We start from the raw sequence: 23,037 nt of genomic DNA, 5'->3' as shown, positions 1-23,037 counted from the left end.
GTTCTGCATTTTCCCCCGTTTGATCAAAGATTCATCTATAGAATCTTTAGTCAAAATGTTCAGTAATGGTAGCTGGGCACTGTCTAGTTCTTACAGTCTCATGGCAAAGGAGGCAAGATAGTTGTTCATGGAGGCAATTAGCCACACATTCTATTTCTTCCTCCTGTTCCTGACTCTCATTGATCTTCTGATGGCTCCAGGCAAATACAGACCAATTGCTGTGCTTTGAATGGCCGCTTGCAAGCTTTTAAGATCCCAAGTACTACTCAGCATACTAGGAGGTAGAACAGAAACACTAAACATGTTATTAGGCGAATTAATTGGTTTGTCCCATGAAACCATGACCCTAAGTCTGCAGACCAAGGAACCAAATCCCATGAGGTATTTGATTGTACTCAAGCAGCCTCAGTAGCTACTCTTTTTGTTGTGGTTGTTGTTTACAGGTGTACAACTTCTTGACAGCAATTACATTAATCATCTGTGCAGCCTAACCCTTAATCAGTGTGATTTTTCCATCACCATATATTAATATCTTATATGAATTTTTTTCATTTAACAATATACCTTTAAGATCTTTGGTTTCAGTATATAGAGAGCCCACCCCTTTTTCGTTTATTTTAATATAGCAACATGTTCTTATGTGGGTATACTATTAGGCTGTCTAATTCTAATTACTTAAACTTTTACTTCAATTTCTTAGGCCCTTTTACTTGTGTAATTCATGTACGTTCACCTCCGTCTGTATGAACGAGTGCTCTCATGAAGCATTTTTCATTAATGACCTACCTGACTGTCCGCACTGAAAGTCCTCTGGTGCATAATTGGACCACTTCTTCAGATTTTGTGGTCAAGTGAAAGACCTCACCTCCCTTATTTCAGTAGCTTAGATGAAAAATGGAAGAACAAGAGAAAAGGATGAAACTAGTATTTGTTGAACACTGTTGTTGTTACCTATCATGGAGTCAGCCCTTGACTCATGGGGACCCCATGTGTTACAGAGTAGAACTGCTTCATAGGGTTTTCTTGGCCATAATCTTTATAGAAGCATTGTGGCAGGCCTTTCTTCTGCAGAGTGCCTGGGTGGTGGCTTCAAACTGCCAGCCTTTAAGTTAGCAGCCGATCATAAGCTGCTTGTGCCACCCGGTTCCTTGTCAAATTCTGCTAGGTGTTTTTTAGTATATTTGATTTAATTCTTTCAGCAACCCTGTGTAATTGGTAGTAGTATTCCCTTTTTGTAGATGAGGAAGTTGGAGCCTAAGAAGCTGAGTTGCATGTACTTTCGCAGCTAAAAAATAGCAGTTTTATTTATTTTCAGTCCAAAATTTCAGTTTTATTTTTGTTTGCTTAATTTTATTGTGTTTTAGGTAAAAGTTTACAGCATAATTTAGTTTCTCATTTAAAATTTATTCACAAATTTTCTGACATTGGTTGCAATCCCCACATTCTGTCAACACTCTCCCCCTTTCTCCCTGTCTGTTCTTCCGGTTTTCATATCCCTTCCTGCCTTCTCATCTTTGCTTTTGGGCAGGTGTTGCCCGTTTGGTCTCGTATCCCTAATTGAACTAAGAAACACGTTTCTTGTGTGTTATTGCCTATTTTATAGGCCTGTCTACTCTTTGGCATAGTGTTTAAGTGCTATAGCTGCTAACCAAAAGGTCGGCAGTTTGAATCCACCAGACGCTCCTTGGAAACTCTATGTGGCAGTTCTGCTCTGTGCTATAGGGTTGCTGTGAGTCGGAATCCACTCAACAGCAACGGGTTTGGTTTGGTTTGGTCTAATCTTTGGCTGAAAGGTGGTCTTCAGGAGTGTCTTCAGCTCTGAGTTAGCAGGGTGTCCAGGGGCCGTAGTCTCAGGGGTTCCTCCAGTCACTGTCAGACCAGTAAGTCTGGTCTTTTTTTTTTTAATTTAAATTTTGCTTTATATTTTTCTCCTGCTCCGTCTGGCACTCTCTGTTGTGATCCCTGTCAGAGCATTCAGTGGTGGTAGCTGAGCACCATCTAGTACATCTGGGCTTGGGCTGGTGGAGGTTGTGGTAGTTGTGGCCCATTAGTCCTTGGGCCTAACCTTTCCCTTGTCTCTGTGGTTTTCTTTATTCTCTCTTGCTCCAGCTGGAATAGGCCCAGTAGATGTATCGTAGATGGCCACACACAGGTTTTCAGAAGGACTCCAGATGCTACTCACCACAGTCAGATGGAGAACAACTTCTTTATAAACTGTGTTATGCCAATTGAGCTAGATGTCCCCCGAGACCATGGTCCCCAGCCCTCAGCCCAGTAATTCCGTTCCTCAGTGAGTTTGGATGTGTCTGTGAAGCTTTTATGACTTTGCTTTGGTCAGGTTGTGCTGACTTCCCTGGTACCTACTTTACCAAAGTTACTGTTTATCTACTATCTAGTTCCTGTTTTTCCCTCTCCACGCCTCCCCTCCCTCATAACCATCAAACATTGTTTCTTTCTGTGTGTAAAGCTTTTCATGAGTTTTTATAATAGTGATTTCATATAGTATTTATCCTTTCGTGACTGACTTGATGCCCTCCAGATTTATCCATGTTGTGAGATTCATCATTGTTGTTTATTGTTGCATAGTATTCCATTGTGTGTATGTACCATAGTTTGTTTATCCATTCACCTGTTGATGGGCACTTAGGTTGTTTCCATCTTTTTGCTATTGTGAATAATGCTGCAGTGAACATGGGTGTGCGTGTGTCTATTTGTGCGATGGCTCTTTTTTCTCTAGAATATATTCCTAGGAGTGGAATTGCTGGATCATATGGTATTTTCTATTTCTAGTTTTTTAAGGAAGTGCCATATCATTTTCGAAAATGATCGTTCCGTTTTGTATTCCCACCAGCAGTGCATAAGAGTTCCAAGCTCCCCACCACCTCTCCAGCGTTTGTTGTTTTCTTTTTTTTTGAGTTTGTGCCAGTAATGTCGAGGTATAATGGTATCTCATTGTAGTTTTGAGTCGCATTTCTCTGATGGCTAGTGATCTCAAGCCTTTCCTCATCTTTCTGCTTGCTGCCTGAATGTCTCCTTGGTGAAGTGTCTGTTCTTGTCCTTTGCCCATTTTTTAATTGCATTATTTGTCTTTTTTTTGTAGAGGTGTCAGATTTTCCTGGAGATTTTAAAGATTAGACCTTTGTCAGATATGTCATAGCCAAATTTTTTTTCCCGGTCTGTAGGTTCTCTTTTTACTCTTTTGGTGACGCCTTTTGATGAGCATAAGTGTTTAATTTTGAAGATCTTAGTTGGCTAGCTTATCCTCTGGAGCTTGTGTGGTTTTGGTTGTGGTTTGTATCCTATTAATGCCATATTTTAGGGCCTCTAGTGTTGATCCTGTTTTTCCTTCTATGAACTTCATAGTTTTGGGCTTTGTATTTAGGTCTTTGATCCGTTTTGAATTATTTTTTGTGTATAGTGTGAGGTATGGGTCATGTTCAACTTTTTTTGTAGGTGGACATCCAGTTTTGCCAGCATCATTTGTTAAAAAGACTGTCTTTTCTCCATTTAATGGACTTTGGGCCTTTGTCAAAGATCAGATGGCCACAGGTGGATGGATTTACATCTGGGTTCTTGATTCTGTTCCATTGGGCAATGTGTCTGTTGTACCAGTACCAGTACCATACGTGTATAGTAGGTTCTGAGGTCAGATCGTGAAAGGCCTTCTGGATTGTTTTTTTTCAATAATACTTAACTTATCCAGGGCCTCTTTCCATATAAAGATGGTGCTTAGTTTTTCCATCTCATTAAAGAATGCTGTTGGCAGTTGGATCAGGATTGCATTATATTTGTAGATTGCTTTCGGTAGAATTGACATTTTCACAGTGTTGAGCCTACCTATCCATGAGCATGATATGTTTTTCCTTTTATGTAGGCCTCTTTTGGATTCTTGCAGTAGTGTTTTGTAGTTTCCTTTATATAAGTTGTATGTGTCCCTGGTTAGATTTTTTTCTAAGAATTTTATTTTTTTAGAGGCTATTATAAATGGTATTGCTTTCCTGATTTCCTTTTCATAGTTCTATTTATTGGTGTATGGGAATCAAACTGACTTTTGTATGCTTGTCTTACATCCTGCCACTTTACTGAACCTTTCTATTCCAGTAGTTTTTTTGTGGAATCTTTGGACTTCTCTATGTATAGGATCATATCTGCAAATAGGGCTAGTTTTACTTCTTCCTTTCTAATTTGGATGCTTTTTCTTTCTTTTTCTTGCGTTAACTGCTCTAGCTATGACTTCTCGCACAATCTTAAATGCTGGAGGGCATCCTTGTCTTGTTCCTGTTCTCAAGGGAGAATGCTTCAGCCTCTTTCCATTGAGAATGATGTTGTCTGTTGGTTTTGTATAGATGCCCATTATTATGTTGAGGAATTTTTCTTCAATTCCTATTTTATTGAGAGTTTTTATCAGGGATGGATATTGGACTTTCTCAAATGCCTTTTCTGCATCGATTGAGCTGACCGTGTGAATTGTTTCATTTATTCTATTTATGTGGTAGATTACATTCAACAGCCCTATCACCAGTTGAACTTCAGTGTGGCAATTGGGGCAAAACTTCTGAAATTATTTGGGATTATTTACAATTTTCTTGATGTTAATTGTTAAAAGTTCATCAGGCCTTGCCTGGACTCTTGGCAGTAGTCTCCTTAAAGTGCATTCTGCCATTGCTCTTGCCCTTTATCCTTCTCCAAACTCTAGCCAGAGTAATCTGACATTGGCTTCTGATCACATTATACTCCTACCCAGAGCTTTTCATTGTTCCTCCATCTGCCTGTAAGATAAAATCTAAATTCATGATTCACACCTGTCTATCTCTCCAAGCTTACCGCCTGATATTCCCTGGTGATTATTAAAGCACAGTGCAACGAGTGCTAATTAATACTGACTAAACTTTGAGTAAGGAGCTCTGGTGGTGCAACAGTTAAGCACTTGGCTGCTAACCAATAGGTTGGCAGTTCAAATCTACCAGTGCTGTGTGGGAGAAAAGACCTGGCAGCCTGCTCCTGTAAAGGTTTCAGTCTAGGAAACCCTATGGGGTAGTTCTACTCAGTCCTACAGGGTTGCTCTGAATTGGAATCTACTCAGCAGCACACAACAACAACAAACTTTGAGTGAATAAAATGAATGGATTTTCTAAGGGAATTAAAATTATTTGAGAAATAATCAGTTTTAAACGTAATGAGTTTTTTTTTTTTGGATCTATTTTTTAGGTGTTTCTCTAGTATGGGAGTACATTATCATTATCACCAACTATAAAGATTTCCCAATTGTCGTATTTACATTGTAATAGAAAATCTCTCTACTTGGTTTATTGACATTTCCAGTCTATTTTACCATTTCTAGCCTAATACATACTGCTGTCAGTTATAGTGACTTACTTACAGTAGCTGTTAGGGAATCTTCATTGGGAAGGCTTTTGTGATTTAAAAAAGCTTCCTCATGTGATTCTGATACTATTAGTCACCTTGCATCTAGGTATTTTTATGGGTTTTGTCTTTTGTTAGCATATTGTTTCCAAAAAGAATTGTATAGGCCAACAGTTCCTTATATGCAATTCTGAAGCTTCCAAAGCCCTGAAAAACAAGTTTTTGCAACCACTTTGGCAGCAAAACTTGACGTGAGCTGATGTGAAGCTGTTTAGTCTTCATTTATTTCACTTCCAGTGAACATTCGTAAGGTCTTCTAAAGAAAATTTAAATAACAATGTAGTTCAATAAAGGGTGCTACCCTATACCCAAGCAGGAATTTCACTTCATAAAGGTATTCGTGCCATATTACCTCTCTATTATAATTTAAATATTTTAAAATTCAAAACATTTCTGGCCAAAAGGTTTCATAGAAGGTACTGTAGACCTCAACCAATTTGCATTACCAGCAGCTTCCCTAGAGATGGTACTTCATTTTAGCTTTAATTTCTTTTGAGTGATAATGTGGTTGACCTTTTTTTTTTTCATGTTTATTTACTAATTTCTTCTTGCATACATTATTCCAATTCTTTGTTCATTTATCTGCTAGGCTTTTTATTTTTTTTTAAGTAATTTTTATTGTGCTTTAAGTGAAAGTTTATAAATCAAGTCAGTCTCTCACACAAAAACCCATATACACCTTGCTACACACTCCCAATTACTCTCCACCTAATGAGACAGCCCACTCTCTCCCTCCGCTCTCTCTTTTTTGTCCTTTTCACCAGCTTCTAACCCCCTCCACCCTCTCATCTCCCCTCCAGGCAGGAGATGCCAACATAGTCTCAAGTGTCCACCCGATCCAAGAAGCTCACTCCTCACCAGCATCCCTCTCCAACCCATTGTCCAGTCCAATCCCTGTCTGAAGAGTTGGCTTTGGGAATGATTCCTGTCCTGGGCCAACAGAAGGTCTGGGGGCCATGACCACTGGGGTCCTTCTAGTCTCAGTCAGACCATTAAGTCTGGTCTTATGAGAATTTGGGGTCTGTATCCCACTGCTCTCCTGCTCCCTCAGGGGTTCTCTGTTGTGTTTCCTGTCAGGGCAGTCATCTGTTGTAGCCGGGCACCGTCTAGTTCTTCTGGTCTCACGATGATGTAGTCGTTGGTTCATGTGGCCCTTTCTGCCTCGGGCTCGTAATCACCTTGTGTCCTTGGTGTTCTTCATTCTCCTTTGATCCAGATGGGTTGAGACCAATTGATGCATCATAGATGGCTGCTTGCTAGCGTTTAAGACCCCGGACACCACTCTTCAAAGTGGGATGCAGAATGTTTTCTTAATGGATTTTATTATGCCAGTTGACATAGATGTCCCCTGAAACCATGGTCCCCAGACCCCTGCCCCTGCTACGCTGGCCTTCGAAGCATTCAGTTTATTCAGGAAACTTCTTTGCTTTTGGTTTAGTCCAATTGTGCTGACCTCCCCTGTATCGTGTGCTCTTTCCCTTTACCTAAAGTAGCTCTTATCTACTATCTAAATAGTGAATACCCTTCTCCCTCCCTCCCTCCCTCCCACCCCTCGTAACCAGAAAAGAATGTTTTCTTCTCACTTTAAACTATTTCTCAAGTTCTTATAATAGTGGTCTTATACGGTATTTGTCCTTTTGCAACTAATTTCACTCAGCATAACGCCTTCTGGGTTCCTCCATGTTATGAAATGTTTCACAGGTTCCTCACTGTTCTTTATCGATGCGTAGTATTCCATTGTGTGAATATACTATGATTTATTTATCCCTTCATCCGCTGATGGGCACCTTGGTTGCTTCCATCTTTTGCTATTGTGAACAGTGCTGCAATAAACACGGGTGTGCATGTATCTGTTCGTGTAAAGTGTCTTATTTCTCCAGGATATATTCCAAGGGGTGGGATTGCTGGATCGTATGGTAGTTCTAACTTTTTAAGGAAGCGCCAAATCGATTTCCAAAGTGGTTGTACCGTTTGACATTCCCACCAACAGTGTATAAGTGTTCCAATCTCTGCACAGTCTCTCCAACATTTATTATTTTGTGTTTTCTGGATTAATGCCAGCCGTTTTGGAGTGAGGTGAAATCTCATTGTAGTTTTGATCTGCATTTCTCTAATGGCTAATGATGGTGAACATTTCCTCATATCTGTTAGCTACCTGAATGTCTTCTTTAGTGAAGTGTCTATTCATATCTTTTGCCCATTTTTTAATGGGGTTATTTGTCTTTTTGCAGCTGAGTTTCTGCAGTATCATGTAGATTTTAGAGATCAGGCGCTGATCGGAAATGTCGTAGCTAAAAACTTTTTCCCAGTCTATAGGTAGACTTTTTACTCTTTTGGTGAAGACTTAAGTGTTTGATTTTTAGGAGCTCCCAGTTATCTAGTTTTTCTTCTACATTCTTTATAATGTTTTGTATACGGTTTATGCCATGTATTAGGGCCCCTAACGTTGTCCCTATTTTTTCTTCCATGATCTTTATCATTTCATATTTTATATTTACATCTTTGATCCATTTTGAGTTAGTTTTTGTGCATGGAGTGAGGTATGGGTCTTGTTTCATTTTTTTGCAGACGGATGTCCAGTTATGTCAGCACCATTTGTTAAAAAGACTGTCTTTTCCCCATTGAACTGTTTTGGGGTCTTTGTCAAATATCAACTGCTCATATGTGGATGGATTTATGTCTGGATTCTCGATTCTGTTTCATTGGTCCATGTATCTGCTATTATACCAGTACCAGGCTGTTTTGACTACTGTGGCGGTATAATAGGTTCTAAAATCAGGTAAAGTAAGGCCTCCCACTTTGTTCTTCTTTTTCAGTAATGCCTTATTTATCTGGGGCCACTTTTCCTTCCACATGAAATTGGTGGTTTGTGTCTCCATCTCATTAAAGAATGTTATTGGGATTTGGATCAGAATTGCGTTAAATGTATAGATCGCTTTTGGTAGAATAGACATTTTATAGTGTTAAGTCTTCCTATCCATGAGCAAGGTATGTTCTTCCACTTATGTCAGTCTCTTTCGGTTTCTTGCAGAAGTGTTTTGTAGTTTTCTTTGTATAAGTCTTTTACATCTCTGGTAAGATTTATTCTTAAGTATTTTATCTTCTTGGGGGCTACTGTAAATGGCATTGATTTGGTGATTTCCTCTTCGATGCTCTTTTTGTTGGTGTAAAGGAATCCAACTGATTTTTGTATGTTTATCTTGTATCCTGATACTCTGCTGAACTCTTAGTTTCAGTAGTTGTCTGGAGGATTCCTTAGGGTTTTCTGTGTATAAGTTCATGTCATCTGCAAATACAGATACTTTTACTTCTTCTTTGCCAATCTGGATGCCCTTTATTTCTTTATCTACCTAATTGCCCTGGCTAGGACGTCCAACACAGTGTTGAATAAGAGCTCTGATAAAGGGCATCCTTGTCTGGTTCCCGATCTCAGTGGGAATGCTTTCAGGCTCTCTCCATTTAGGGTGATGTTGGCTGTTGGCTTTGTATAAATACCCTTTATTATGTTGAGGAACTTTCCTTCTATTCCCATTTTGCTGAGAGTTTTTATTATGAATGGACCTTGAATTTTGTCAAATGCCTCTTCTGCATCAATTGATAAAATCATGTGATTCTTGTCTTTTATGTTGTTTATGTGATGGATTACATTAATTGTTTTTCTGATGTTGAACCATCCCTGCATACCTGGTATGAATCCCACTTGGTCATGGTGAATTATTTTTTTGATATGTTGTTGAATTCTACTGGCTAGAATTTCATTGAGGATTTTTGCATCTACATTCATGAGGGATATAGGTCTATAATTTTCTTTTCTTGTGGTGTCTTTACCTGGTTTTGGTATCAGGGATATGGTGGCTTCATAGAATGATTTTGGTAGTATTCGGTCCTTTTCTATGCTCTGAAATACCTTTAGTAGTAGTGGTGTTAACTCTTCTCTGAAAGTTTGGTAGAACTCTGCAGTGAAGCCGTCCGGACCAGGGCTTTTTTTTTTGTTGGGAGTTTTTTAATTACCTTTTCAATCTCTTCTCTTGTTATGGGTCTACCTCTGTTTGTATTAGTTTAGGTAGGTAGTGTGTCTCTAGGACACACTAGTTTTTCATAGTAATGTGATATGATTCTTTTAATTTCAGCTGGGTATGTTGTAATATCGCCCATCTCATTTCTTATTCTGGTTATTTGCTTCCTCTCCTGTTTTTCTTTTGTCAGTTTGTCCAATGGTTTATCAATTTTCTTGATTTTTTCAAAAAACCAGCTTTTTTGATCTTGTTAATTCTTTCAATTGTTTTTCTGTTTTCTATTTCATTTAGTTCAGTTCTAATTTTTATTATTTGTTTTCTTCTGGTGTCTGTGGGTTTCTTTTGTTGCTGTCTTTCTATTTGTTCAAGTTAGATAATTCTTTGATTTTGACCCATTCTTCTTTTTGGATGTGTGTATTTATTGATGTAAATTGGCCTCTGAGCACCGCTTCTGCTGTGTCCCAAAGGTTCTGATAGGAAGTGTTTTCATTCTCACTGGATTCTCTGAATTTCTTTATCCCATCCTTAATGTCTTCTATATGCCAGTCTTTTTTGAGCAGGGTATTGTTCAGTTTCCAAGTGTTTGATTTCTTTTCCCTGCTTTTCCTGTTATTGATTTCCGCTTTTATGGCCTTATGGTTAGAAAAGATGTTTTGTAATATTTCAATGTTTTGGATTCTTCTAAGGCTGGCTTTCTGACCTAATATGTGTTCTATTCTACAGAATGTTCCATGTGCACTAAAAGGAAAGCATACTTGGTTGCTGTTGGGTGGAGCATTCAGTGTATGTCTATGAGGTCAGTTTGGTTGATTGTGGCATTTAGATCTTCCGTGTCTTTATTGAGCTTCTTTCTGGATGTCCTGTCCTTCGCTGAAAGTGGTGTGTTGAAGTCTCCTGCTATTATTGTGGAGGTGTCTCTCTCACTTTTCAGTGTTGATAGAGTTTGTTTTATGTATCTTGCAGCCCTGTCATTGGGTGCATAAATATTTTGTATGGTTTTATCTTCTTGGTGTGTTGTTATTTTTTTTTTTAGTAATTTTTATTGTGCTTTAAGTGAAAGTTTACAAATCAAGTCAGTCTGTCACATGTAAGCTTATATACACCTTACTCCATACTCCCACTTACTCTCCCCCTATTGAGTCAGCCCGCTCCCTCCTTCCAGTCTCCTTTCATGACGATTTTGCCAGTTTCTAACCCTCTCTACCCTCCTGTCTCCCCTCCAGACAGGAGATTCCAACACAGTCTCAAGTGTCCACCTGATACAAGTAGCTCACTCTTCGTCAGCATCTCTTTCCAACCCATTGTCCAGTCCCTTCCATGTCTGATGAGTTGTCTTCGGGAATGGTTCCTGTCTTGGGCCAACAGAAGGTTTGGGGACCATGACCGCCGGGATTCCTCTAGTCTCAGTCAGACCGTTAAGACTGGTCTTTTTATGAGAATTTGGGGTCTGCATCCCACTGTTCTCCTGCTCCCTCAGGGATTCTCTGTTGTGCTCCCTGTTAGGGCAGTCATCGGTTGTGGCTGGGCACCATCTAGTTCTTCTGGTCTCAGGGTGATGTAAGTCTCTATTTCAAGTGGCCCTTTCTGTCTCTTGGGCTCGTAGTTATCGTGTGACCTTGGTGTTCTTCATTGTCCTTTGATCCAGGTGGGTTGAGACCGATTGATGCATCTTAGATGGCCGCTTGTTAGCATTTAAGACCCCAGACACCACATTTCAAAGTGGGATGCAGAATGTTTTCATAATAGAATTATTTTGCCAATTGGGTGTGTTGTTATTTTAATCATTATATAGTGTCCTTCCTTATCCTTTGTGGTGGATTTAACGTTAAAGTCTGTTTTGTTAGAAATTAATATTGCAACTCCTGCTCTTTTTTGATTGTTTTCTTGATATAGTTTTTCAATCCTTTGAGTTTTAGTTTGTTTGTGTCTCTAAGTCTCAGGTGTGTCTCTTGTAGGCAGCATATAGACGGATCTTGTTTTTTAATCCATTCTGCCACCTTATGTCTCTTTATTGGCGCATTTAGTCCATTTACATTCAAGGTAATTATGGATAGGTATGAATTTAGTGCTATCATTTTGATGTCTTTTTTTGTGTGTTGTTAGTGAGTTGCAAAAGGAGAAATACTGTATAAGAGCAATATTATAAGAACTTGAGAAATAGTTTAAACTGAGAAGAAAACATTGTTTTGTGGTTACGAGAGGAGGGAGGGAGGGAGGGTGGGAGGAGGGGTATTCACTAATTGGTAGAAAAGAACTACTTTAGTTGAAGGGAAAGACAGCACACAATACAGGGGAGGTCAGCACAATTGGACTAAACCAAAAGCAAAGAAGTTTCCTGAATAAACTGAATGCTTTGAAGGCCAGCGTAGCAGGGGCAGGGGTCTGGGGACCATGGTTTCAGGGAACATCTAAGTCAATTGGCATAATAAGACCTATTAAGAAAACATTCTGCATCCCAGTTTGAAGAGTGGCGTCTGGGGTCTTAAACGCTAACAAGCAGCCATCTAAGATGCATCAATTGGTCTCAACCCACCTGGATCAAAGGAGAATGAAGAACACCAAGGTCACAAGGTGATTACAAGCCCAAGAGGCAGAAAGGACCACATGAACCAGAGGGTACATCATCCTGAGACCAGAAGAACTAGATGGTGCCCAGCTACAACAGATGACTGCTGTGACAGGGAACACAACAGAGAACCCCTGAGGGAGCAGGAGAGCGGTGGTGGGATACAGACCCCAAATTCACATAAAAAGACCAGACTTAATGGTCTGACGGAGACTGGAAGGACCCTGGTGGTCATGGCCCCCAGGCCTTCTGTTGGCCCAGGACAGGAACCATTCCTGAAGCCAACTCTTCAGACATGGATTGGACTGGACAGTGGGTTGGAGAGGGATGCTGGTGAGGAGTGAGCTTCTTGGATCAGGTGGACACTTGAGACTATGTTGGCATCTCCTGCCTGGAGGGCAGATGAGAAGGTAGAGGGAGTTAGAAGCTGGCGAAATAGACACGAAAAGAGAGAGTGGAGGGAGAGAGCGGGCTGTCTTGTTAAACCAAAAAAGAAAACCAAACCCAGTGCCGTCGAGTCGATTCCGACTCATAGGGACCCTATTGGACAGAGTAGAACTGCAGTATAGAGGTTCTAAGGAGCACCTTGCGGATCCCAACTGCCGACCCTCATTAGGGGGAGAGTAATTGGGAGTATGTTGCAAGGTGTATATAAGTTTTTATGTGAGAGACTGACTTAATTTGTAAACTTTCACTTAAAGCACAATAAAAATTATTAAAAAAAAAAAAAGGATACAAGCCTGTTGCACACCTTTCTTGACTTTAAACTACACCGTATCCCCTTTTTCTTTTGAAACAACTGCCTCTTGGTCTTCGTACAGTTTCCTCATGGGCACAATTCAGTGTTCTAGAATTCCATTTGTCATGATGTTATCCATGATTTGTTATTATCCACACAGTGGAGTGCCTTTGCATAGCCAATAAACTACAGGTAAACATCTTTCTGGTATTCTGTGCTTTCAGTCAAGATCTGTGTGACATTAGCAGTGATGTTCCTCATTCCACATCCTCTTCTGAATCCGGCTTGAATCTCTGGCAGTTCCCTGCTGATACACTGCTGCAAACAGATCTTTAGCGAAGTTTTACTTGTGTGTGATATTCATGATATTGTTAAAAAATTTCCACATTCTGTTGGGTCCCCTTTCTTGGGAATGGGCACAGATATGAATCTCTTCCAGTCCATTGGCCAGGTAGGTGTCTTCTGAATTTCTTGGCATAGATTTGTAAGCATTTCCAGCTTTGCATCCTTTTGCTGAAACATCTCAATTGGTATTCCATCAACTCCTGGAGCCTTGTTTTTCACCAGTCTTTTCAGTGTAGCTTAGACTTCTTCCTGCAGTACCATTGGTTCTTGATCATATGTACCTCCTGAAATGTTTGAATGTCAACCAGTTCTTTTTGGTACAGTGGCTATGTGTATTCTTTCCATCTTCTCGTGATGCTTCCTTCAGTTCTTTCAATCTTGGGTAATGCTGAGCATGTTGTTCTGTTTTGGTTGGGTAATGCTGAGCATGTTGTTCTGTTTTGGTTTTCTAACTCCTGGTGTTTGCACGTTTAATTGTAATACTTTGTCTTTTAAAGATGCCCTTTGAAATTTTCTGTTCATCTCTTTTATCTCATTATTTCTTCCTTTTGCTTTAGCTACTCTATATTCAAGAGCAAGTTTCAGAGTCTCTTCTGACGTCCATTTTGATCTTTCTTTCCTGTCTTTTTAATGACCTCCTGCTTTCTTCCTGTGTGTAATGTCATCCCACAACTCATCTGGTCTTTGGTCATTAATGTTCAATGTGTCAAATCTGTTCTTGAGATGGCCTCAAAATTGAGGTGCGATATACTTAAGGTTATATTTTGGCTCTCATGGACTTGTCCTAATTTTCTTCAGTTTCACCTTAAACTTGCATATGAACAATTGATGATCTGTTCCATCAGTTGGTCATAAGCAAGCTTAAGTTGAAACCGAAGGATGATATTGAGCTTTTCCATTGTCTCTTTCTGCAAACGTAGTCTGTTTGATTCCTGTGTCATTCCATTTGGTGAGTTAACATGTGTATAGTCACTGTTTATGTTTTTGAAAAAAGGTATTTTCAACGAAGAATGCGTTAGTCTCGTAAAAGTCTATGATGCCTTGTTTCCATCACCAAGGCTGTATTTTCCAACTACCGATCCTTCTTTTTTGTTTCCAACTTTCACATTTCAATCACCAGTAATTATCAATGCATCTTGATTGCATGTGTGATCAATTTCAGACTGCAAAAGTTGGTAAAAATCTTCAATTTCTTCATCTTTTGCCTTAGAGTTTGGTTGTATTAACTGGTCTTCCTCATGGGTGTTTGTATATTACCATATGGCAGTCAATTCAATATGTATGTATATATTTAATTTTCCTTGAGATTTTTTTCTCTTTGTCCTTTGTGTTTAGAAGTGTGTTGTTTAGTTTCTATGCATTTGGAAAATTTCCTGTTATATTTCTCTTGTTCATTTCTAGTTTGGTTCTATTGTCCTAAGAGAACACATTTTGTATAATTTCAGTTCTTTTAAACATGTTTAGATTTGTTTATGCTTTGGATATGTTTGTTGCTATTTTTCGTGATATCAATTCCGATTAGTGGCAACCCTGTGTTACCTACTAAAACTATTCCATAGGGTTTTCTTGGCTGTAAGTGTAACGGCAGCAGATTGCTGGACCTTTTCTCTGACGGTACCCCTGGGTGGGTTTGAACAGACAACCTTTAGGTTAGCAGTTGAGTGCAAACAGTTTCAGCCACCTGGGGACCTTCAGGGTATGTTAGGGCTCAGGATATGATCCATCTTGGTAAATGCTCTGTTTGTCTTTGAAAAAAATGTGTATCCTACTGTTTTGTGTAGTGTTCTATAAATGTCTATTAGATCCTGTTAGTTGATTCTGTTAGTTGATTGTGTTAATGAGTTCTGTTATTGTTAAGTGTCCAGTTGATTTTCAGCTCATAGCGACCCTGTGTGACAAAGTAGAACTGCCCCATAAGGTTTTCTAGGCTGTAATTTTTATGGGAGCAGATTACCAGGTCTTTGTCTCGTGGTGCCACTGGGTGGGTTTGAACTGTACCATTGCACCACCAGGGCTCCTTGAGTTCTTCTGTATCCTTGCTGATTTCCTGTCTGCTTATTCTATCAGTTGTTGAGAGAGGGGTGCTGATGTCTCTAATTATAATTTATAATTGTGGATTTGTCTGTCTCTCCTTTTAGTTTTATCAATTTTTGATTCACATATTCTGTAGCCCTGTTTGGTGCACACATATTTAGGATTGCTACATCTTCTTGGTAGATTGACCCTTTTATCATTATGTAATGTATTTCTTTGCCGTGATACCTTCTTTATCTGATATTAATATAGTCACTTTTTTCTTTACATGATTATCTTTTTCCATCTTTATACTTTCCACCTGCTTATACTGTTATATTTAAGGAGAGTTGCTTGTAGACCACATGTACTTGGGTCAATTTTGTTTTTTTTTTTAACTCCAATTTGCCTTTTAATTGGTGTTTTTAGACAGCTTCACTTTAATATGATTATTGATATGTTAGGGGTTAGGACTGCCATTTTATTTATTTTTTTATGTTCCCTGTGTTTTTTATTTCTCTGCTTTTCTGTGGTTTACTTGAGCATTTTTTTGAATTCTATTTTTTTCTGTCCAGCTTTTTTTACTGTATCTATATAGCTTTTTAGTGCTTGCTTATATACATGATATACATGCACAGATTGTTATAGTTTACTGGTGTCAACATTTTACCTGTTCGAGTCACATATAGAATGCTTACTTACCTTTTTACTCCTTACTCTTTCCTGTTTCCAACATAATTGTCTTAAATATTTCCCTTACATATGTTGAGAAACACACAAGGCAATGTTATAATTTTTGATTGAATTGTCAAACATAATAAACAACAGGAGAACAAATTTCTGTTATACTCTTTTGTTATTTGTTTCTTCTTAATCTTCCAAGATTCCTTATTTTATCATTCCCTTTCTATTAGAGAACTTCCTTTATGCATTTTTTAGATAAGATTTTATGGTGACAGAAATTTTTTGTGTTTCTGTTGTATAAAAATCTGTAAGCTAACCTAACAGAGTTGTAAAACAGCACAATCAAAGATGTAAACCCAGCCTCCACTGAAAGAACACCCAGTAATCTCTTTAGTCTATTTACAAGCTTTGAATAATTTTCACATAGTACTATTCACAGTTTATATTTATTCTTATGTTAGTTTTGGAGGTTTGTTTTTTAATGAATTTTCTTATCTTTTTAATATCTAGTAGATGCGAAGTTATGTCCACTTTTCATTCCTGATCTTGGTAATCTATATTTTCTCCCCCCCCCCTTTTTTTTTCCTTGATCAGCCTTACTAGGGACTTTTATTAATTTCATTCATTTTATAAAGAACTAACTCTTGGCTTTGATTTTTTCCTCTCTTTTAAGTCTGGTTTGTTTTTCATTGATTGCTGCTGCTGCTTTGTTCCTTCTAGTTTCTTAGAATTTTATTTGATATTCTTTTTCTAGTTTCTTGTGCTACAAGCTTAAATTAATGATTTTGAATCTTTCTTCTTGCTCATGTATGTATTTAAAGCTAAAAATTTCTAAAGCACTGCTTTAGCTGTATCCCACAAGTTGTTACATGTTGTATTTTCATGATTTAGTTATGTATTTACTAATTTCTCTTGTGATTTCTTCTTTGACTCATAGATTATTTGGTAGTATAATTCATTTCCTACTCCAGAGATTTTCTAGCTCAGTGGTCAGTGAATATACTGTTTTGTTTTGTTTTGTTTTTTCCTTAGAAATTTCTTGAGTTTTTATATGTCCTTTGTGCACCTGATAAAAATGCCTGTTCTGCAACTGAGGAATTCTGGGTGCAATATTCTTTATTTTTAATGATGCAGAGAAAAAGATATTATTCTGATAAAGCTTGACCCTTGAATATGTAGTTTTTCAGTGTTCTATGTGACAAATCAAGAGTTTACATAAATCTCTTCTGCTGCACACCAAATTGTGGTGGTTGTCTTGAGCAAAAACTCTTGAAAGATTATTTAAGTTGCAAACTAGTCTTTTTTTTGTTTTAAGAGAACATTTTTAATTGAATAAATTACTAATAAACTATGGGTATTTGTATTTACGCTTTTGGGAGACATGTTCTCAAAAATGAACCCATGAGCGTAAAGGAAAACAATTGACAGTATTTGTTATAAATAGTTAAATGCAAGCTTCCTAAACCCACTGCCGTCGAGTCGATTCCAATCCTAGCAAAAATTAAAAATTGGCTCTCATGGAAACTTGAGAACTTCCCATGACTTATTGTTTTAGAAGATTGGTGGTGTTATTAACAAATGTGATTTCTAATATGATGAAATGTGTAAATGTTTGGAAGAGCCACATATGTCAGTGAATCAGTATTTTCAGAATGACCAAGCGTTATAGAATCACACATGGGTAAGCATCCATTCAATCCGCAAGACAGACCCATGGTTTTTAATATCACAGAGAAAGAACGTTCATTGATATGGCTTCAGAGTCCACATTGAAACTTAAACCAAAACAAAACCCATTGCCCTCTAGTCGATTCCGACTCATGGTGACCCCATGTGTTACAGAGTGGAACTGTTCATAGGATTTTCTTTTTAAAATATTTTTATTTATTTTGTTATTGTTGAGAATATACACAGCAAAACATACACCATTTCAACAGTTTATACGTGTAGCATTTAGTTACACTGATTACATTCTGCAGGTTGTCACCCTCCTTTTCTGAGTCGTTCCTCCCCATTATCATAAATTCACTGCCCCCTAAGTTTCCTATCTAATCTTTCAAGTTGCTGTATCAATTTGATTCCGTATAGATAGTTCTTAAAAGAGCATAATGCTCAAGGCAGACATTTTTTACTAGTTAACCCTTTCAAGATCCAATTATTTTCTGCTTAAAATTTTTTTTTTTTCTCGATACCATGTGTTTTCATTAATGGACACATGCTGAGTCAAGGAGTGTGCTTAGATTTTGGTTAGTAATATGGATTTTTAGAAATAGTGTCTCATATTACATGGTTACTGCAGAAGTTATAATGATCTTGAATCCCGTAATTAGCGGGAGCCCGTCAGTACCTCTGGACCTTGGTTGCTGATGTTTTTCATGGCATCTTCCATTAGGTTACATGAGGAACTCCAGTTTTTCAAATATGACACAAAGACACACACATATGCAGAAACCTACCAGGGCTGCTTAACTATCACCCAGGAAACCATAAATATGCTTACATATTTACAAGGCTAGGGGTACAAAAGCCAAAAGAGAAAAATTTTTAAGCAGTCACACTTCCTGGTTGTACTACCTTACTTGCAAGCCTCATACCCCAGCTGTTTTGTGTCAACTAATGTTTCATTTGCCCTTCACCATTATGTAAGTCCCCACTGGAGGGCACTGTGTAAAAGTATAATCCTGAAAGTACACTACTAAAGAACCTGAGAGCTGGAAAAAGTGGGTGGTATACCATATGTACCACGGGCCATGAAAGGATTAACCTGTTGTTTGGTTAAACTAACAAGACTTAAGGGAATATTTCTGGTTTAAGGTTTAAAGATTATTGTAGGGCAGTAGTTTCAAGGATTCATTCAGTCTTCATGGCTCTAGGAAGTCTGGAGTCCATGAGACTTTGAAATTCTGTTCTGCCTTTTCCTCCTTTTGATGAGGATTCTACTATGAAATCTTTGATCAAAATGTTCAGTAATGGTAGCTGGGCACCATCAAGTTCTCTGGTCTCATGGCAAAGGAGGCAGTTGTTCATGGAGGCAGTTAGGCACACATGCCATATTCTCCTCCTATTCCTGACTGTCCTTCCTCTGTCGTTCTGGAAGAATGGAGGCCAGTTGTGCCTTGGATGGCCACTTGTAAGATTTTTAATACCCTAGGCACTACACATCATACTAGGAGGTACAGTAGAAGCACTAAACATATTATTAGGCCAGCTAACCGGGATGTCCCATGAATCCATGACCCTAAACCTCCAAACCAAGAAACCAAATCCCATGAGATTTTTGGTTGGGCAGAGGAAGTCTCAGCAGCTACTCTTTTTTTTTTTTTGGTTGTAGTGATCATCTATCATAGAACTTTTGCCAGTTCAACTTCTTCCAGGTATACAACTTGTTGATAACAATTATAATAATTAGCTATGCAACCTTATCCTTAATCCAATATTTTCATCACTGTTAATCCACCCTTCCCCCTCTCTTATGCCCCTGGTAACCACTAGTAAACTTTGTTCTCTATACATTTGCCTTTTCTTGTCTGTCTTAGTTTTCTAGTGCTGCTATTACAGAAATACCATAGTGGGTGACTTTAAGAAAGAGAAATTTATTTTCTCACAGTTCAGGACGTTAGAAGTTGAAGTTCAGGGTGCCGGCTTTAGGGGAAGGCTTTCCCTCTCTATCAGCTCTAGAGGCTCTTCAGCTTCTGCTTCCTGGGCTCTCTATGTAACTTGGCATCTGTCTTACCCCATCTCTGCTCGCTCACTTGCTGTTTAATCTCTTATATATCAAAAGAAATTGACTCAAGATACACCCTACGCTAAGTCTGTCTCACTAACATAAGAAAGACAACCCATTCTTAAATGGGATTATAACCATAGGCATAAAGAGGTTAGGATTTACAACCCATGTTTTGGGGGGATGCTGTTCAATCCATATCATCCCACTCTTTGGCCCCTCAAAATTCATATCCTTGCCACATGCAAAACACATTCACCCCATCACACCATCCCAAAATTCTTAAATCAACTCTAAATCCAAAATCTCATATAGTTAATTATCTAAATCAAATATGGGTGAGACTTTAGGTGTATTCCATTCTGGCCTAAATTCTTCTTCATCTGTGAACCTGTGAAATCTAAATTAAGAGTTGTCTGTTTCCAAAGTACAATGGTGGAACAGGTACAATGTAGATATTTCCACTACAAGTGGGAGAATTTGGAGGGAAAGAAGGGATGACAGGCACCAAGCTTGTCCGAAACCCAGCAGAACAATTTAAATTAGCTCTCCAGGCTTGAAAATAATCCCTCTTCTCTTAGGCCAGCTGGGCAATGGCCCTGTTCTTCAGACTCTGGGTGTTGGCCTCACCTTCTGGATTCTACTCTGCTTCCTCCACTTTGGACGGTCCCATTCTCCTAGTCCATCTGAGTAATGACCCCACCACCTCTGCCCTGGCAGCCCCCTGTTTCTCTGTTCTTTTGGCATGGCAGCCCCACCCCTTCAGCTTTGGGCAGCAGCTCCATTTCCCTGGCACACCTTAATAGCAGCCCCGCACTCTGAAACCAAGATGGTGAGAATCCAACTCTTTGAAACCTAGGAGGCTGTGATCCCGCTCTTGGAGATCCAGAAGACCGTGGCACCACCCATTGAAACCCAGAAAGCCCTGCTTCCTGTGTGCCTTCCAATGATTCTGCTGATCACTGAGCTGCTCCAGGGATGGTCCTTTTCTTTTCTTGGAGGACAACAAGAGGTAGCTCCTTTGGCGTATTTCCTGTCTGTAGAATTCCAAGAGGTAGACAGCATTCTTTCATTTCATTCTTTCTGTGTCCCCTTCAGTCTAAGCTGATGAGTTTTCTGCTGTGGTAACTGGTTAGATCCATCAGTCACAGGCTTAGTCTTTTTAACAGAAGATTGTATAGCTACGTTCCTAGTGACCATTCTAGGACACGTGTCCTTAGTTTGTACAACAGAATTTTCCAAATCTGTAAGTTCTGTTTTCTGTAGTTCATTTTTAAGTCCATCTCCTTCCTCTTGAATTTTACTGTAAATGGCAAAGAGAAACCTCATGGCCTCTTTAAGATTTTGTTTAAAAATCTCATCAGCCAGATATCCAGGTTCATCACTAACAAGTTCTACCTTCCCCCAAACATTTGACCATAATTCAGACAAGCTCTTTGCCACTGCCTTAAAAGCATCGCTCTTTCTCTGTCGTCCAGTCACATGTTCATCGTTGTCTTTGGAAGCCTCACCAGAAGCACATTTGCTGTCCACATTTCTGGCCACATTTTGTTGCTGGTGTCATTTGTATTCTCTAAGATGATAGAAATTTTCTCCGTGGCTCTCCTCACTTCCTTCTGACCCCTCACCAGAATTGCCTTTGTTGCCCATAACTCTACCAGCAGTCTCTTCAAGGCAATCTAGGCTTTTACTGTTAGGCACCTTAAAACTCTTGCAGCCTCTACCCATTACCCAATTCCAAAACCATTTCCACATTTTAGCTCTCTATTAGAACAGCACCCCACTCTCCAGTACCAAATTCAGTGTTAGTGCTATTATGTAACAGAAATACCACAAGTAGGTGGCTTTTAAAAACAGAAATTTGTGTTCTCACCATTTAGGAGACTAAAAGTCCAAATTCTATGGGAAGGCTTTCTCTCTCCGTGTACTCCAGAGGAATGCCCTTTTCAGCTTCTGCTTTCTACTTACTTGGAGATCTCCATGTGTCTTGTCATTTGTCTTACCCCGTCTCTGCTCACTCTTCCTTGTTTAATCTCTTTTATATCTCAAAAGAGATTGACTCAAGACACAGCCCACACTAATCCTATCTTATTAACATAACAATGACAACCAAGTCCCAAATCGGATTATAACCACAGATTAGGATTTATAACATATTTTGGGAATTCAATTCAATTCCTAATATTATCTTTTTATATATGTGAGGTCATAACAATATTTGTCCTTTTGTGATAGGCTTTATTTCACTCAGCTTAATGTCCTCCACCTCCATCCATATTGTAGCATATATCAAGACTTCATTTCTCCTACTGGCTGAGTAGTAGTTTGTCGTGTGTACCACATTTTGTTTATCCATTCTTCTGTTGATGGGCATTTTGGTTATTTCCACCTTTTGGCTATTGTGATCAGTGATGCAGTGAACACTGGTGTATCAGTCTCTGTTTGAGTGTCAGGTTTCAAGTCTTTTGGGTGTATACCTAGAAGCGGAATTGCTGGGCCATTTGGAAACCCTAGTGGCGTAGTGGATAAGTGCTATGGCTGCTAACCAAAGGGTCAGCAGTTCAAATCAGCCAGGCGCTCCTTGGAAACTCTGTGGGGCAGTTCTACTCTGTCCTGTAGGGTCGTTATGAGTAGGAATCGACTCAACGGCACTGGGTATGATAGTTTTATTTTTAGTTTTTGGAGGAACCACCGCACTGTTTTCCACAATGGCTGTACCATTTTTCATTCCCACCAGCGATGAGTAAAGGTTTCGCTTTTCCCACACCCTTGCCAACATTTGTTATTTTCAGTTTTTTTAAATCTTAGACATCCTAGTGGGAGTGAAATGGTATCTCATTGTGGTTTTGATTTCCATCTCTCTGATGGCTAATGACACTGAGCATCTTTTCAGGCGTTTGGTGGCCATTCGAATGTACTCTTTGGTGAAAGGAAGCATTCTGACACAATGTTGAATGTTGGTTTTCTGCTTTTGATTTTGACACTAACACAGTGTGCTATGGAGAGGCTAAGCTGGAATATTTTAATTCTGATTAAAAGTGTCACCACACCACCAGTTCCCTTCCAGTTGACTCTGACTAAGAGCAATCCCGTGTGTGTCAGAGTAGAACTGTGCTCTGTAGGGTTTTCAGTAGCTGATTTTTTTTTTTCAGAAATAGATTGCCAGGCTTTTCTTCCGAGGTACCTCTGGGTGGACTCGAACCTCTAACTTTTCAGTTAGCAGCTGAGCACGTTAACTGTATCTCTCAGGTACTCCACCTTTTACAAATAATCATTTCCTCTTCGGTTAAAAATTCAAAAGCAAGAATAAGTTTTCTTAGTTTTCTATTTTGTTTTATTAAGAATAACTTTCAGAATTATGTTGAGTTTGAGGATAATTAAAATGAAGGTTACTGTATTTAAAAAAAAACTCCATGTTTCTTCCAAATCATAAATTTTAAAAAAGAGAAGGGCTCTACACAGTTATCTTTTCTCCTGCTGTCATTCTGTAATGGTTTAAATACTTGCATCCGTGAGGAATTTACAA

General features: G+C 38.9%; 1 protein-coding gene across 7 annotated transcripts in view; it reads left to right on the top strand.

The window, feature by feature from the left end:
* PTPN4 (protein tyrosine phosphatase non-receptor type 4) overlaps positions 1 to 23,037 on the top strand; it is a 245,317-nt gene that overhangs the window by 28,509 nt on the left and 193,771 nt on the right. The gene's annotated exons all lie outside the window — the stretch shown is intronic.

Source organism: Elephas maximus, chromosome 6 (assembly GCF_024166365.1).
Source record: "Elephas maximus indicus isolate mEleMax1 chromosome 6, mEleMax1 primary haplotype, whole genome shotgun sequence".
Lineage (NCBI taxonomy): Eukaryota > Metazoa > Chordata > Mammalia > Proboscidea > Elephantidae > Elephas > Elephas maximus.
This window is presented reverse-complemented; position numbering and strand designations above follow the sequence as displayed.